Here is an 18,133-nt window from a genome sequence, read left to right as displayed (position 1 = left end):
ATCCACACAGTCAAAGCCTTTGGCATAGTCAACAAAGCAGAAATAGATGTTTTTCTGGAACTCGCTTGCTTTTTCAATGATCCAACAGATGTTGGCAATTTAATCTCTGGTTCCTCTGCCTTTTCTAAAACCAACTTGAACATCTGGAATTTCACAGTTCACATATTGCTGAAGCGTGGCTTGGAGAATTTTAAGCATTACTTTATTAGCATGTGAGATGAGTACAATTTGGCAGTATTTTGAGCATTCTTTGGCATTGCCTTTCTTAGGGATTGGAATGAAAACTGACCTTTTCCAGTCCCGTGGCCACCGCTGAGTTTTCCAAATTTACTGGCATATTGAGTGAAGCGCTTTCACAGCATTATCTTTTAGTATTTGAAATAGCTTAACTGGAATTCCATCACCTCCACTAGCTTTGTTCATAGTGATTCTTCCTAAGGCCCACTTGACTTCACATTCCAGGATGTCTGGCTCTAGGTGAGTGATCACACCATCGTGATTGTCTGGATCATGAAGATCTTTTTTGTATAGTTCTTCTGCATATTCTTGCCACCTCCTCTTAATATCTTCTGCTTCTGTTAGGTCTATACCATTTCTGTCCTTTATTGAGCCCATCTTTGCATGAAATGTCCCTTAGTATCTCTAATTTTCTTGAAGAGATCTATAATCTTTTCCATTCTATTTTTTCCCTCTATTTCTTTGCATTTTATTCTAGCAGTAAAAAATATTAAATGAGTAAATTATACAAGTATTTAAAAGTGTGAAAATATTAGTCGCTCAATCACGTCTGACACTTTGCGACCCCTTGGACTGCAGCCTGCAAACTTCTCTGTCCATAGAGTTCTCCAGGCAGTAATACTGGGGTGGGTAGTCATTCCCTTCCCCAGGGATCTTCCTAACTCTGGGATTGAACTCTGGTCTCCTGCATTGCAAATAGATTCTTTGCCCTCTTATAAAGCCTATGAATGAAATTTGTGGTATAATTAATTTCTTTGGATCTTAGAACCTGAAGTCTAAACTATTGCTTTGAATTTGATATGGTCTTTTTGGCTAATTTTCAAATAGACTAATTTGGACTTGAACAAAGATATTCTCAAAATGGACAGTACTTATTAGAAGTCTGCATATTATTCACCATAAAGCAACAGTGCAAACCTCTTTCAAACTCATGTATTGTGTGAGAATCAATGAAAAGTACTGCAATTAGACCCAAAAATGCCAAAAGGGGAAGAAAGGGAGAACTAACTCTGATTTCTAAAGGAAAATAGTAACAAAAGCAAAGACTATTATAGGGAAAAGATTTAGAGTAAAATCCATGAAAGTATCTAAGGGAACAATAGAGAACAATAATCAGGGAGTAAAAGCTGAAACAATGTGACATTTCTTGGGACTCAAAAATAATTTACAAGGCTGATTCTTACAACAGTAGGATACTTGATATTTATTTGAAAATTCGTATAACACACTTGTTCTCTTCAACATGATCATGTGTAGTAAATAAATAGTTGATGAGAAACCTAAATGCATTTGCTGAAACTCCAGGAATAGTGAAAATTGTAGTTCTTTTTTTAATATATTATGGTTTTTCCAGTAGTCATGTATGGATGTGAGAGTTCAACTATAAAGAAAGCTGAGTGCAGAAGAATTGATTCTTTTGAACTGTGGTGTTGGAGAACTCTTGAGAGTCCCTTGGACTGCAAGGAGATCCAATCAGTCCATCCTAAAGAAGATCAGTCCTGGGTGTTCATTGGAAGGACTGATGCCGAAGCTGAAACTTCAATACTTTGGCCACCTAATGTGAAGAGCTGACTCATTTTAAAAGACCCTGGTGCTGGGAAAGATTGAGTGCAGGAGGAGAAGGGGATGACAGAGGATGAGATGGTTGGATGGCATCACCGACACAATGGAAATGGGTTTGGGTAGATTCTGGCAGTTGGTGATGGACAGGGAGGCCTTGCACGCTGCAGTTCATGGGGTCACAACGAGTTGGACACTACTGAGCAACTGAACTGCACCGAACTTATTTAACACCCATTCAATAAAGCTCTCTAAAGCCAGTCGAATTATAAAATAGACATTTATGTCTTTGAGATGTTAAGCATAGCCAGCGAGGTCCAAACTTTTTGAAGGAAGATACTTTAAAAAAGGTATTCTTCCCTGGAATCCTAACACCTCTGCTCATATAATATGCTGAAACAACTGCAGAAGTGATAGTATTTTTAAATTGATATGTTCTGTTTGAATACTTTTCATTTAATATGTGATTGGTTGAAATTAACATTATGGTAGATACAGGGATTTGCCACCAAGTGTTAAAACAGAAAGATTTCTTTCCAGCTGAGGAATTAGTTCAGAAGACAGTTTTTGACTGTCAGCTGAGGATTTGCCTCAGCAGTAGAAAACTCAGTCCCTAGGAGTAACTGACACCTGGGGACTGAGAAAGGCAGGGGAATAAACATTTTCTGTAAAGGGACATATTGTAAATGCTTTAGTCTACTCAAGCTATATACTCTGTCAGACACAACTACTCAACTCTATAGCCCCAAAGCAGCCAAAGATAATTGATAATGGGAGAACATGGCTCTGTTCCAATAAAACTGTATTTTTATTGTTAGTTATAAATCATACAAATACCTGAAAGTGTAGAGAAAATGGTGTTCACTGTCAGCACCCCAAAATCTTTTTAAGCAAACAGGGAAACATAATTTTAGTTGACTATTACTTTCATGTTAGTCTCATTCATTAATTCTAAAGAATGAATATAAATGATTTCCAAAGTGATGTTTGCTTTTATTATCAATACCAATACAACTGGACCATATCCTTTGCTTTGTGATAACTATGTTCAATTCTTCTTGCATCTGTCAGTAGTCTATGTCTTTCTTCCTTTACTTAGTAAATAAAAAGAAAATATTTATTTTTTTTTATTTTTTTATTTTTTTTGTAATTAATCTATTTTTTATTGGAGGCAAATTATTTTACAATATTATATTGGTTGGTTTTGCCATACATTGACATGAATTCGCCCCGGGTTTACATAAGTTCCCCCTCCTGAACCCCCCTCCCACCTCCCTCCTCCCTCCTCCCTTTATCCTCCCTCTGGGTCATCCCCGCATGCCAGCCCCGAGCATCCTGTAACATGCATTGACCCTGAACTAGTGATTCATTTCACATATGACAACATACATGTTTCAATGACATTCTCCCAAATCATCCCACCCTCACCCTCTCCCAGAGTCCCAAAGACTGATCTATACATCTGTGTCTCTTTTGCTGTCTCGTATACAGGGTTATCATTTGCATCTTTCTAAATTCCATATATATGCGTTAGTATAAAGAAAATATTTAAAGAATGTACATCTAGTTATTCATCTCTTTTTTTTTAATTATCTTATCTGCTTTTGCAATTATGCATTTTCATCCTTGTTTTCTATAAAAGATCCCTTCTTAAAGTAAATAGCCTTATGTGGAGAAAGTTTGATCATCAGAAAGAAATCAATTACACAGTCGCTTAGAGAAACAAAAAAATGAGAAGCAAACACTATCGTTTCCTCAGCATCAATCGTTCCCAGGTGGCCAAGCAAATCATTAGTGCATGTGAAACTTACTGTTGAATCCTGGCAAAATTTTAACTGCAGTACAGTCTATGAAATTCCACCTGGATACCGATACAAATGCAAGCAATAATCGATGATGCTCTTGTGATAGATTTTGAGAAACACTTTTGCTTTATATTATAAGGAAAACGTAGGGTTTTAGCAGTATTTATTTGATAAAATATAATACCTATTTATTCCAAAAATTGAAAACATAATAAAGCATAAAGAGGAAAACAAACGAAACATCCATAATCCCATAATAAAATGCATACTTTATGCATATGTGTGTGTACACATATTCAAGTTTATATACACACTATGGAAATCATTCAGAGTATTCATTTTTCTGATTAGCATCTGGTCTACTCTGAGAAACTGAATGGCTGTTTTATTTGTGTGCAGTATCTTGGCAGTCAAATTGGATATACTAAACATCAGGCAATCAGGGAAAAGAAGTATGCCTATCTCCTGGGTGGAAAATTCTTTTCATAATACTATTTTTTTTTCATTGTTTATGGTCTCTAGTAGTCAATCATAACATGTCTATCATCTTTTTTCTCTGACTAGTGAGCATGCTCTGTTAGAGCAAAGTCAACAGTTTATGGTGTCACTGCTTTTTCACAGGCACATTCAGTGAATATTTATGGGTACATAACTGTGGATGCATGATTGCAGTATACAATAAACTCCTTGGTGTATAAGGGGCTGGTACAGGTTTTGTGGATCCTAAAACTTATACTATTGGGAATTTTCCTGAAGAAAAATAAATAAATATTTAAGTAACTAAAGATACACAAGTACAAAATTAAAAGACATCTTTTAGGTCTTAGAAAACAAGACTTGCAAAGGAGGAGTCCTAAATGTAAGTTGTATTAACTCCTTGGTAAAATTCCTGTCTCCATTAAACTTGGCATACTGGTTTTTAATACATGTGTCTTGTCATACTCTGTCCTGGGATAGTTAGACATTGAGATTAAATTCTCAGAAATTCTGTGGCCTACTGTACTAAATCTTTAATACCCATAAGAGGTTTGAAATGTTCAAATACCTCAGTAGTATTTTACCAGTATCCCATGCTTTTTGTTTCTCATCACTAGGGAATCTTGGAACTATCTGGAATGCAATGTCCTTTGCTTTGTGCTTTCTGATTGCTATCCTGTCAAGAACTTATCACAATTATGGCTTTTTTAAAAAAATTTTCTAGAGGAACTGTCCACTAGAAATATAATATGAGCACCAAGACAGAGTAGCTTGTATAGTTTTGAATTGTCTAGTATAGTCACTTTTTAAAAATCCAGATTAAACAAGTGAAATCATTTTAATGATACATTATTTGTAACCAAAAATGTCCGAAGTGTTATCATTTAAAAATTTTTACATTTTTGAAATAAGGTGTTTATTTTGATTTGCCACATTTCCTGTACTCGATATCACAAATGGCTTGTAGCTACTAGATAGGACAGCACAGGTATCATGCTCTTTGTGCCAAATATAAAGTGATGATACCATCAAGCTTAGGCATTGGACTTAACCCTTGGAGAGGCATGTATTCTTTGACATAGTCCCAGATGCTCTAGGGTAACATACACAATAAAACGTCTTCTCTATATGCAATGGAGAAGGAAATGGCAACCCACTCGTGTTCTTGCCTGGAGAATCCTGTGGACGGAGGAGCCTGGTGGGCTGCTGTTCATGTGGTCGAATAGAGTCGGACAGGACTGAAGCGACTTAGCAGCAGCAGCAGCTATATGCAAACCCAAGCCTTTTCCTAGTTAAGACTCTTAGTGAGTTTACCATATTTTTTACTTACCTTTCAGAATAATAGTTATCTGTCCACCACAGTAAGTGAAAAGTCTTCTGTAAACCTTTCTTTAATCTGATGCTAGTTTTACTATATTGGTACAGTATATTTTTTCAGTATCTAGAAAATGATTCCCATTCTTTCTTAGTTTCAAATTCAAGTGCTGACTTTTCTACAATTTTTCTGTAACTTGCTATCCTTTCCTTTTCATTTTTTAGTTCCAATAAGATCTAGACTTTTCAAAGTTTAACACATGCATTCAATCTCCATCTTATACAGTAAACTATTTGAATTCATTTTAGAAACCCCAAAAGATAATCTGAATATATTATAAAAGAAAGTATTTCTTCTTAAAAATTATTTATTATGAAACTGGTTACCACTAGAGAAGAAAAAAAATCAACATGCACCATGCTACCAGCCTGTAGTGTTGGAAAAAAGCAATAGGTAAACAAGATGATGATTCATATTAAAAAAAAAGAATTCCAAACGTTCTTTACTTTAGAGATATAAATATCTCTAGATTTATTAACCAGGTTGAAGTTTCCTTTATTATAGCTTTTGCTTACTTGTTTTACATAATTATAAAAAATATATAAAGAAATACTTTTCTCCAGAATTTACATTGTGTATATATGTGTGTGTGTATTTTACAGTGTTGAAAAAAAAGTTAAACTTGCTAACTCATTTTGAAAGAAATGTATGTTCAATGCTTAGAAAACACTTGAAATTGTGAATATCTGTCTAGAAATGTAACAAAACGTTTCTTAGGCAAATGTCTAAAATATATCGAATAGCTATAGGTTTGTATTGCATTTATAAAATGTAATTATTATTGATCAATTTGTGTTTGATATTTGTACAGCACCTCCTATGTATTTGGAAAAGTTTAAAAATCAACCTATGTAATCTGCATAATGTACTTAGTCTCTCAGTCCTGTCTGACTCTTTGTGACCCCATTGACTACTGCCCTCCAGGCTCCTCTGTCCCTGGGGATTCTCCAGGCAAGGATACTGAAGTAGTTGCCATGCCCTCCTCCAGGGGATCTTCCCAACCAAGGGATCGAAGCCAGGTCTCCCTCATGCAGGCAGATTATCATCTGAGCCACCAGGGAAGCCCAAGAATACCGGCATGAGTAGCCTATCCCTTCTTGAGATCTTCCCAAATGGGGGTCTCCTGCATTGCAGGTGGATTCTTTACCAACTGAGATACCAGGGAAGTCCTAATCTGCTTAACAGTGTTACAGAAAATTTGGCCTCTCTGTACACCGGTGATGAATCACATCCTGGAGATAAGAGTTTTGGGTGATGTAGAAGTATACTTTATTGCCTTGCCTGGCAAAAGGAGACACACCAGGCTTCTGCCTTGAAAAATTGTGTCTGAACCCCAGAGGATTTGATGAAGTGTTTTATAAGAGTGGTTCAAAGATGGGGTCTCTAATATGATTAGAGTGTGAGCAGGTCTTGCCATCTCTTAATCTCAGATGGTCAGGTCTCTTAATCTTAATGAGTTCCTCTGGTCCCTTATCTTGCCTCCAGTGGTTTCTTCCTTGATTAGCAAGGAATCAAGGGAATCCACCCTTTGGATCTCAGGGACAAGGCCTTCATGCCTGGGAGCCCCACAAGGCCCTGATCAGTTTCAGTAGCAGTTTAGTTAGATATTATCCCTATTTTACAAATTTAAAGATTTTAAAAACTGAATATATCTTCTTCAAAATACATTTACTCTAAATTAACTTTTGATTTCTTTCTGTTTAAAAATCGTTGCAAAGATAATAGAAAAGCAGACAGACACCACTTTCCATTGCTCTTATTTACAAATTGGCTGAAATTATAGTGTAGAAAAATATGTAAATGATGCATGGTAAAAAGGGAGAAAAACACACATTTAGCTAGCAGTAGGGGGCATATTACTCATAATATTAGTAACAAAATATTTTCTATTTCTTCCTACATTTAAATAAGCTTTTAAAGCATTGTCACAAAAAAGTGTTAAGAAAAGAAACAACAGGCCCAAAATACACTCAGTTGTACTAAACCCATGTCATTAACTTAACTTAATCCCTAACCTAATTGTTCAGTTCAGTTCAGTTGCTCAATCATGTCTGACTCTTTGCGACCCCATGAATCACAGCACGCCAGGTCTCCCTGTCCATCACCAACTCCCAGAGTTCATTCAAACTCATGTCCATCGAGTCAGTAATGCCACCCAGCCATCTCATTCTCTGTCTTCCCCATCTCCTCCCACCCCCAATCTCTCCTAACATCAGACTCTTTTCCAGTGAGTCAACTCGTCTGTAGTTTCACACTTACCCAAGAATGGACTCTTAACCAGTAAGTCTAAAATTTCCTTGTCAGCACCAGTGAGGTAATCCACCTAGTGGACTCTTTTGATCTTGTGAACTACAAATTGATCCTCCTGAAAGGCAACTGCACTCTTCCTTTGCTGCTGCAGCTGTTAACCTTCAACACACCCTGAAGGGAGTTCAGGGTGGAGAGTGAGGCACTCTGTGCTCCAGGGAAACTAGTGAAACATGTCTTTAGATTCAGTTCAGTTCAGCTACTCAGTCGTGTCCAACTCTTTGCGACCCCATAAATCACAGCACGCCAAGCCTCCCTGTCCATCACCAACTCCAGGAGTTCACTCAAACTCATGTCCATCTAGTCGGTGATGCCATCCAGCCATCTCATTCTCTGTCGTCCCTGTCTCTTCCCACCCCCAATCCCTCCTAGCATCAGACTCCTTTCCAGGGAGTCAACTCATCTCATGAGATGGCTAAAATATTGGAGTTTCAGCTTTAGCATCAGTCCTTCCAATGAACACCCAGGATTGATCTCCTTTAGAATGGACTGGTTGGATCTCCTTGCAGTCCAAGGGACTCTTAAGAGTCTTCTCCAGCACCACAGTTCAAAAGCATCAATTCTTCTGCGATCAACTTTCTTCACAGTCCAACTCTCACATCCATACATGACCACGGGAAAAACCATAGCCTTGACTAGATGGACCTTTGTTGGCAAAGTAATGTCTCTGCTTTTTAAAATGCTATCTAGGTTGGTCATAACTTTTCTTCCAAGGAGTAAGTGTCTTTTAATTTCCTGGCTGCAATCAGCATCTGCAATAATTTTGGAGCCCCCCAAAATAAAATCTGATACTCTTTCCACTGTTTCCCCATCTATTTCCCATGAAGTGATGGGACCAGATGCCATGATCTTCGTTTTCTGAATGTTGAGCTTCAAGCCAACCTTTTCACTCTCCTCTTTCACTTTCATCAAGAGGCTTTTGAGTTCCTCTTCACTTTCTGCCATAAGGGTGGTGTCATCTGCATATCTGAGGTTATTGATATTTCTCCCGGCAATCTTGATTCCAGCTTGTGCTTCTTCCAGCCCAGCGTTCCTCATGATGTACTCTGCATATAAGTTAAATAATATTTTCAGGAACTGTTTTCACAATCCCAGTCCTTGCATCTCTTTTTATCTAGTAAAGCAATAAATCCCTTCAAGGTGATATCAGTTACTTGTGACTAAAAGTTACTTGTGACTAATACAAAGTTACTTGTGACTAATACTTAGTTGCATTGAGCAATTCACCTTCACCAAAATCACATATATTGACCTTTCCCCACTACCTGTTTGGAGCAGTTTCTCAGAGCTATCTGAGGTGCTGTCTCCTGGGCTGCAGTCCTCATTTTGCCCCAGATAAAATTTAACTCCTAACTCTTATGTTGTGCATCTTTTTTAAGTCAACAATCCCCAAAGGAAGGTGACATTGCCTGAAAACAATCATTTTTTTATTTTATGACTTCCTCTGTCTTTAACATTTCCTTGTTCTGTAATTCTTTGGAACTCCTTTCTCAGTGCTAGAAGTGATAGTGCCCAATTCATGATTTGTTTAATAAAGCATATTAGTCTTCAGATTTACTTAGTTGAATTTTGTTTTTAACAAGTCTTTTAGAGGAGGAAGGACATCTTGATTTTAAAGGATACTTCCTTTTAAGGCTGAGCAGTGTCTACAGTCATGTGGTTTGGCAATCTGTACCACCATTTTCTTTCTTTGTGTCCACTCTAGTCTCAATATGTAAATCCTTCATTTGGAGTCAAGAATTATTTATAATGTTCTTGATTTTATCCATAAATCAGATTCACAGTGTAGCTTGTCTTAAAAACTGCACAAGTATACTACTTCCTTAAGAATGTAAAGATTTGGGTGGGGAAAGGAATTGGGAATAGTGAAAGATATAGAAAAGAAGGAGACAGTGAAGGAGAGAATAAGCAATTAGGAAAGAAAAAAAAAAAAGATTTGACTTGATAATAGTGCAATGAATACGAACCAAACTCTGAGATTTGGGAAAGTAAAAATTAATCCAATTTTCATTTTTGTCTCAAGATATCACTTATTGTTACAGAGGACCTTACTTCTTCCAATTACAGTGTATATTCATGTTCCTATCTTTTACAACTTTAATTTTACAAAAATCAATGGACTAACAATTGCCTTACTTGCTTTAGTACAGATTGCCTGATGCCCTTGATGTTATTCATGGATAATAGATAGGCTGGTGATGAGTCCTCCATTTGTTTCAATTCCTGTTATTGACAGAAAGAAGGCTTATCTAGGCTGCTGGAATGGCCTTTTCTCTCTTCTCAAAGATTAAGATCCTCATGATGACCATTTCTTCTTAGGTGACTAGAGACAGAAATACTACAGACAGCCTATCAGTGAATTTTCCAGTTAATAGCCAGCATAAAATTCACTTATTTTTCTGTAGCATAACAAATCTGTAGCTTTAAATCATTGATTGCCTATTTGGACATCAAAATGTTACCTGACCTGTATTTTCAGCATAAAAATTTTGTTGTTTTGTATAAGAATAGCTCTTGTCTTTAACACAAATATATAGAAACCCTAAATGGAATTTATGCATTAATCTGTGTTAAACTATGAAGAAATTCTTTTGGAATTGAATATTACAGCCATATTAATACCATTCTCTTGTGCTACGAACAATAAATGCCAAGAGGCTTTTTCCCCCTTAATAATTAACTGCTTTTTGGAAAGTGCTGCCATTTACCACATGCAGGTTTCTTGCTTTGTAGACCAGATGTGACTAAGAACACTAGGTGGTTGGCTCCTGTGAATAGATTTAGAAAGTACTAATTATAAGACTAACATACCACAATCATGCTTAATTTGTGTAACTCCCTTAATGCGGGATGAGTGAACCCTGTGCAGCAAATTGAGATGGCAACAAAAAGATTTTTACCTTTTGTCTGCATAATTTTCTTGTAGGATAAGATTGAAAGAAAAGAACAAGAATTCTTTGACTGTATAACCTTTTAAAAAGTTATTTCTTACAGTCATAGAAATAGAATTAGGTTTTTTGTGTATCTTAAAGTAGGTTTTTCCCGTGGTCATGTATGGATGTGAGAGTTGGACTGTGAAGAAAGCTGATCGCCAAAGAATTGATGCTTTTGAACTGTGGTGCTGGAGAAGACTCTTGAGAGTCCCTTGCACTGAAAGGAGATCCAACCAGTCCATTCTAAAGGAGATCAATCCTGGGTATTCATTGGAAGGACTGAGGCTAAAGCTGAAACTCCAATACTTTGGGCACCGCATGCGACAAGTTGACTCACTGGAAAAGACTCTTATGCTGGGAAAGGTTGGGGGCGGGAGGAGAAGGGGACGACAGAGAATGAGATGGCTGGATGGCATCACCGACTCTGTGGACATGAGTTTGAGTGAACTCCGGGAGTTGGTGATGGACAGGGAGGCCTGGCGTGCTGTGATTCAAGGGGTCGCGGAGAGTCGGGCACGACTGAGTGACTGAACTGAACCGAACTGAAAGTAGGTTTCAATTTAATATTGCTTCAGTTCAGTTCAGTTCAGTCACTCAGTGGTTTCTGACTCTTTGCGACCCCATGAATTGCAGCACGCCAGGCCTCCCTGTTCATCACCAACTCACACAGTTTACCCAAACTCATGTCCATCGAGTCGGTGATGCCATCCAGCCATGTCACTCTCTGTCGTCCCCTTCTCCTCCTGCCCCCAAACCCTCCCAGCATCAGGGTCTTTTCCAATGAGTCAACTCTTCGCATGAGGTGGCCGAAATATTGGAGTTTCAGCTTTACCGTCAGTCCTTCCAGTGAACACCCAGGACTGATCTCCTTTAGGATGGACTGGTTGGATCTCTTTGCAGTCCAAGGGACTCTCAAGAGTCTTCTCCAACACCACAGTTCAAAAGCATCAATTCTTCGGCGATCAGCTTTCCTCACAGTCCAACTCTCACATCCATACATGACCACTGGAAAAACCATAGCCTTGACTAGACGGAACTTTGTTGACAAAATAATGTCGCTGATTTTTAATATGCTGTCCAGGTTGGTCATAACCTTCCTTCCAAAGAGTAAGCTTCTTTTAATTTCAAAGCTGCAATAACCAATTGCAGTGATTTTAGAGCCAATAAAAATAAAGTCTGACACTGTTTCCCCATCTATTTGCCATGAAGTGATGGGACTAGATGCCATGATCTTAGTTTTCTGAATGTTGAGCTTTAAGCCAACTTTTTCAATCTCCTGTTTCACTTTTATCAAGAGGCTTTATAGTTCCTCTTCACTTTCTGCCATAAGGGTGGTGTCATCTGCATATATTGCTTAGTATGTTTTAACTAGTATAATTTAATTGCTTAGTATGTTTTAATTTAATTGTTTAAAATATTCTTTAATATTTTTTCAAGTACCTGGATGACTAGTCACTATGGATATATATGTCGGGAGAGATTGTAATTTCCTCAGTTCTGTCTTGACACAACAAATATTTGAAATAGTGGACCAGTGTTACAGCTCGATTATAGCTGAGAGTTTTATTTGGGAGACAAAGGATAGTAAACTCTCAAGGCATGAGGGCAGAAGCCTCAATCTTTCTTGGCTTCCTCTTTCTATGTGTTTTGTTTCCTCCCCTGAGCCTGCACAATGCAAATTAGGGCTAGCCAGGAAGGGGGCCTGTTTGTTTCACCTGAGGTTCTCATTCAGTTCCACTGATTTTTCCTTTGTTCCCTTTTCATGGGCTTTCCCCTGTCTTTTAGCCACCACCATTTGGACTCCTTTTTCCTATTTTAACTACCTAACAAACATAACAGTTACCTCTATCATAGTTAAAATATAATTTTATCTCATGTAACTTTTAGATGTCATAATACCAAATAGATAATTATTATTCATAATATACATGCTAGAAATTAAATATTTCTGAGTATAAAATAGGGCTTCCCAAGTGGCACTAGTGGTCAAGAATCTGCCTGCCAATGTAAGAGACATAAGAGATTAGGTTTGACCCCTGGATTTCAAAGATCCTCTGGAGGAGAGCATGATATCCCACTCCATTATTCTTGCCTGGAGAATCCCATGGACAGAGGAGCCTGGCAGGCTCCAGTCCACAGGTTCACAAAAAGTTGGACATGACTGAAGCAACTAGCCCTGCACATGTGTACGAGTATAACATGAAAGAATAAAGACCTTCCATTCGCCAAATCATGGCACAATTTGCATTTTTTAAAGTGGATGATCTTGTAAACTATTCATAAATACTTCTCAGGAGTGATACTGCTTCTTCAAAATAGCGTTATTTGTGTGCTTTGCTTAATATACAGAACAAAAATGAATGAGGAAAAATATCCAGGCATAATTTATATACAGCAATGTTCTCTTTTAGCATGTAATTCTGCTAGTATTGACAAACTTGATGCTTGTGATTATTACCAAAATATACACAGTATTTCCATCAACTTAAAAATTCTGTGTGCCACTGTATACTCAATAATTCATCCTATCCCCAGGATGAATCCCCATCCTATGGAAACTACTAATACCTATGTTTTGCCTTTGAAAAATGTCATATAAATACAATCATACAGTATCTAACTTTCTAAATTTGGCTTCTTACTCTTAGCATAATTCATTTAAATTTTATTCATGTTATTATACAAATTAAGATTGCTACTTTTTTATTACTGAGTAGAATTTTTCCTATGGCTGTAGTACAGTTTTTTTATCCTTCCTAAATGTGGGTAAAGGGGACAAAAATTTTTCGTCTACCCTCCTAGTTTCTTTTGGCTGGACTATTAATTAAATTGCCATTTGTTGTTGTTGTTAATTACTAAGTCCTGCCTGACTCTCTGTGACCCAAGGGACTGCAGCATTCCAGACTTACCTGTCCTTCATCATCTCCTGGAATTTGCTTAAACGTATATCCATTGAGTCGGTGATGCCATTGTGCCTTCATTCTTTCCCAACGTCAGGGTCTTTTCCAATGAATTGGCTCTTCCCATCTGGTGGCCAAAGTATTGGAACTTCAATTTCAGGATCAGTCCTTCCAATGAATATTCAGGGCTGATTCCCTTTAGGCTTGACTGATTTGATCTTGCTATCCAAGGGACTGTCAAGTAAGTTTAACAGGTGAAAAACAAATTTAATTATGTATGCATAGTAGCCCCATAAGTATATGAGGCACAAGGGCAAGGTGAGCAATTGAGGCTTATAAACTTTCCTGAGCTAAAAGATGATTTAAAGGCCTAAGTCTTCAAAGGGGAGGGAGGTAATTTGCAGGACAAAAAGAAAGATATATATTTAGTAATTAGATGTTGCGTTGCCATACAGATAGGTCACACAGATGATACTATCTCTGGTAATAGCTCTCATTCTGAAGGAGCCAGGATCCTGTCTAAATTTCTTTTAGGTAGGTAAGGTAGAAATAATTCATCTGGAGAAAGAAGAATGGAACTGAAGAAAGAAGAATGGAACTGGAGGAATCAACATGCCAGACTTCAGGCTCTACTACAAAGCCACAGTCATCAAGACAGTATGGTACTGGCACAAACACAGAAATATAGATCAATGGAACAAAATAGAAAGCCCAGAGATAAATCCACACACCTATGGACACCTTATCTTTGACAAAGGAGGCAAGAATTTTCAATGAAGAAAAGACAATCTCTTTAACAAGTGGTGCTGGGAAAACTGGTCAACCACTTGTAAAAAAAATGAAACTAGAACACTTTCTAACACCATACACAAAAAGAAACTCAAAATGGACTAAAGATCTAAATGTAAGACCAGAAACTATAAAACTCCTAGAGGAGAACATAAGCAAAACACTCTCCGACATAAATCACAGAAGGATCCTCTATGACCCATCTCCCAGAATACTGGAAATAAAAGCAAAAATAAAAAAATGGGACCTAACTAAAATTAAAAGCTTCTGCACAGCAAAGGAAACTATAAGCAAGGTGAAAAGACAGCCTTCAGAATGGGAGAAAATAATATCAAAGGAAGCAACTGACAAAGAATTAATCTCCAAAATATACAAGCAACTCCTGCAGCTCAATTCCAGAAAAATAAACAACCCAATAAAAAAATGGGTCAAAGAACTAAATAGACATTTCTCCAAAGAAGACATACAGATGGCTAACTAACACATGAAAAGATGCTCAATATCCCTCATTATCAGAGAAATGCAAATCAAAACCACAATGAAGTACCATTTCACGCCAGTCAGAATGGCTGCTAAAAAACTGGAACTAGAACTACCATATGACTCAGCAATCCCACTGCTGAGCATACACACCAAGGAAACCAGAATTGAAAGAGACACATGTACCCCAATGTTCATCGCAGCACTGTTTATAATAGCCAGGACATGGAAGCAACCTAGATGTCCATTTGCAGACGAATGTATAAGAAAGCTGTGGTACATTTACACAATGGAGTATTACTCAGCCATTAAAAAGAATACATTTGAATCAGTTCTAATGAGGTGGATGAAACAGGAGTCTATTATACAGAGTGAAGTAAGCCAGAAAGAAAAACACCAACAAAGTATACTAACGCATACATACGGAATTTAGAAAAACGGTAACGGTAACCCTGTATGTGAGACAACAAAAGAGACAAAGAAGTATAGAACAGTCTTTTGGACTCTGTGGGAGAGGGTGAGCGTGTGATGATTTGGGAGAATGGCATTAAAAAAAAAAAAAAGGAATAATTCATCTTCTGTTTTTTTCTTTTTCTTTTTATTTGTGTGTTGAGTTACCTGGCTCTTAATTACCTTCAACTCAAAATGGTCCAGATGTCAAAGTGACATATCGGGGACTTACTTATTCTGGTTCTTTTCAAGGGACATTTGGGATGTTTCTAATTTGAGATAAACATTAATGTAACCTCTATAACATTCATAATCTGCTTTTGAAAACCTTAAGTTTTTGTTTTTTATTTGAAAAAGTTCTATGAAAGGGATTGTTAGTTCGTGTGCAAATGCTTAATTAACTTCATAAGAATCTCTCAAACTTTCCCAAGTGGTTGTACCAGAAAAATAAATCATCTTATTAATACTCATAGCCTTAATTCCAAGGAATGATTAGACAAAAGTATTTATTGCATAGATAGCTATCTTATCTCAAAACAAATGATCAGCTCTGTTTATTTATGTTGTGCCAATTTCTGAAAATATGCTAAAATAAATCATTTTATTATGGATATCAATAATTCCTTAAAAAATTAGTATTATCATTAAAGGATTATACTAAAATTTCTCTCATATGGAAACATTCAAATTTAACATGTTTGTTTTTTCCATTAACTATACATGATGTTGGTTTAGTTGCTAAATCATATCCAACTATTTGCAGCCTCATAGACTCTAACCAGCCAGGCTCCTCTGTCAGTGGGATTTCCCAGGCAAGAATATTGGAGTGGGTTGCCATTTCATTCAGCAATTAAATTTAACCTCCCACTGATAGAGTGGGAGGTTAAATACAGTTCAGTCACTTAGTTGTATCCCACTCTTTGTGACCCCAAGAACTGCTGCACAGCAGGCCTCCCTGCCCATCAACAACTCCTGGAGTCCACCCAAACCCATGTCCATGGAGACGGTGATGCCATCCAACCATCTTATCCTCGTCCCCTTCTCCTCCTGCCCTCAATTTTTCCCAGACAGGATCTTTTCAAATGAGTCAGCTCTTTGCATCAGGCGGCCAAAATATTGGAGTTTCAGCTTCAGCATCAGTCCTTCTAATGAATACCCAGGACTGATCTCCTTTAGGATGGACTGGTTGGATCTCTGCAGTCCCAGGGACTCTCAAGAGTCTTCTCCAACACCACAGTCCAAAAGCATCAATTTTTCACTGCTTAGCTTTCTTCATGGTCCAACTCTTACATCCATACATGACCACTGGAAAAACCATAGCCTTGACTAGATGGACCTTTGTTGACAAAGTAATGTCTCTGCTTTTTAATATGCTGTCTAGGTTGGTCATAACTTTCCTTTCAAGGAGTAAGTGTCTTTTAATTTCATGGCTTCAGTCACCATCTGCAGTGATTTTGGAGCTGCCCCCAAAATAAAGTCAGCCACTATTTCCAATGTTTCCCCATCTATTTGCCATAAAGTGATGGGACCAGATGCCACGATCTTAGTTTTCTGAATGTTGAACTTCAGGCCAACTTTTTCAGTCTCCTTTTTCACTTTCATCAAGAGGTTCTTTAGTTCTTCTTTCAGTTCAGTTCAGTTCAGTCACTCAGTAGTGTCCGACTCTCCACGAACCCAAGAATCACAACATGCCAGGCCTCCCTGTCCATCACTTACTCCCGAAGTTCACTCAAACTCATGTCCATTGAGTCGGTGATGCCATTCCGTTAGGGTGACAATATACAGACCTGACATACTCCTTTTCCTGTTTGGAACCAGTCTGTTCCATGTCCAGTTCTAACTGTTGTTTCCTGACCTGCATACAGTTTTCTCAAGAGGCAGGTCAGGTGGTCTGGTGTTCCCATCTCTTTCAGATTTTTCCACGGTTTATTATAATCCACACAGTCAAAGCCTTTGGCAAGTCAGTAAAGCAGAAATTGATGTTTTTTTGGAACTCTCTTGCTTTTTTGATGATCCAGTGGATGTTGGTGATTTGATCTCTGGTGTCTCTGCCTTTTCTAAAACCAGCTTGAACATCTGTAAGTTCATAGTTCACGTATTGCTGAAGCCTGGCCTGGAGAATTTTAAGCATCACTTTACTAGCCTGTGAGATGAGTGCCATTGTGTGGTAGTTCGAGCCTTCTTTGGCATTGCCTTTCTTTGGGATTGGAATGAAAACTGACCTTTTCCAGTCCTGTGGCCACTGCTGACTTTTCCAAATTTGCCAACATATTGCACTTTCACAGCATCATCTTTCAGGATTTGAAATACCTCAACTTGAATTCCATCACCTCCACTAGCTTTCTAAGGCCCACTTGACTTCACATTCCAGGTCGGTAGGTGCACAGTACGCTACTGGAGATCAGTGGAGTAATAACTCCAGAAAAAAAGAAAGAATGGAAAAAAAAAAAAAAACACACACACACACACACCCAGTTGTGGACGGGACTGTTGATGGAAGAAACTTTTGATGCTGTAAAGAGCAATATTGCACAAGAACCTGGAATGTTAAGTCCATGAATCAAGGTAAATTGGATGTGGTCAAACAGAAGATGACAATAGTGAACATCAGCATTCTAGGTATCAGAGAACTAAGATGGATTAGAATGGGTGAATTTAACTCAGATGACCATTATATCTACTACTGTGGTCAGGAATCCCTTAGAAGAAATGGAGTAGCTATCATAGTCAACAAAAGAGTCTGAAATGCAGTATTTGGATGCAATCTCAAAAACGGCAGAATGATCTCTATTCGTTTCCAAGGCAAACCATTCAATATCA

Source organism: Moschus berezovskii, chromosome 1 (genome assembly GCF_049115385.1).
Source record: "Moschus berezovskii isolate FMDL1 chromosome 1, NW_MosBer_1.0, whole genome shotgun sequence".
Taxonomy (NCBI): domain Eukaryota; kingdom Metazoa; phylum Chordata; class Mammalia; order Artiodactyla; family Moschidae; genus Moschus; species Moschus berezovskii.
The sequence above is the reverse complement of the archived record's forward strand: the minus strand, read 5'-3'. Positions refer to the sequence as shown.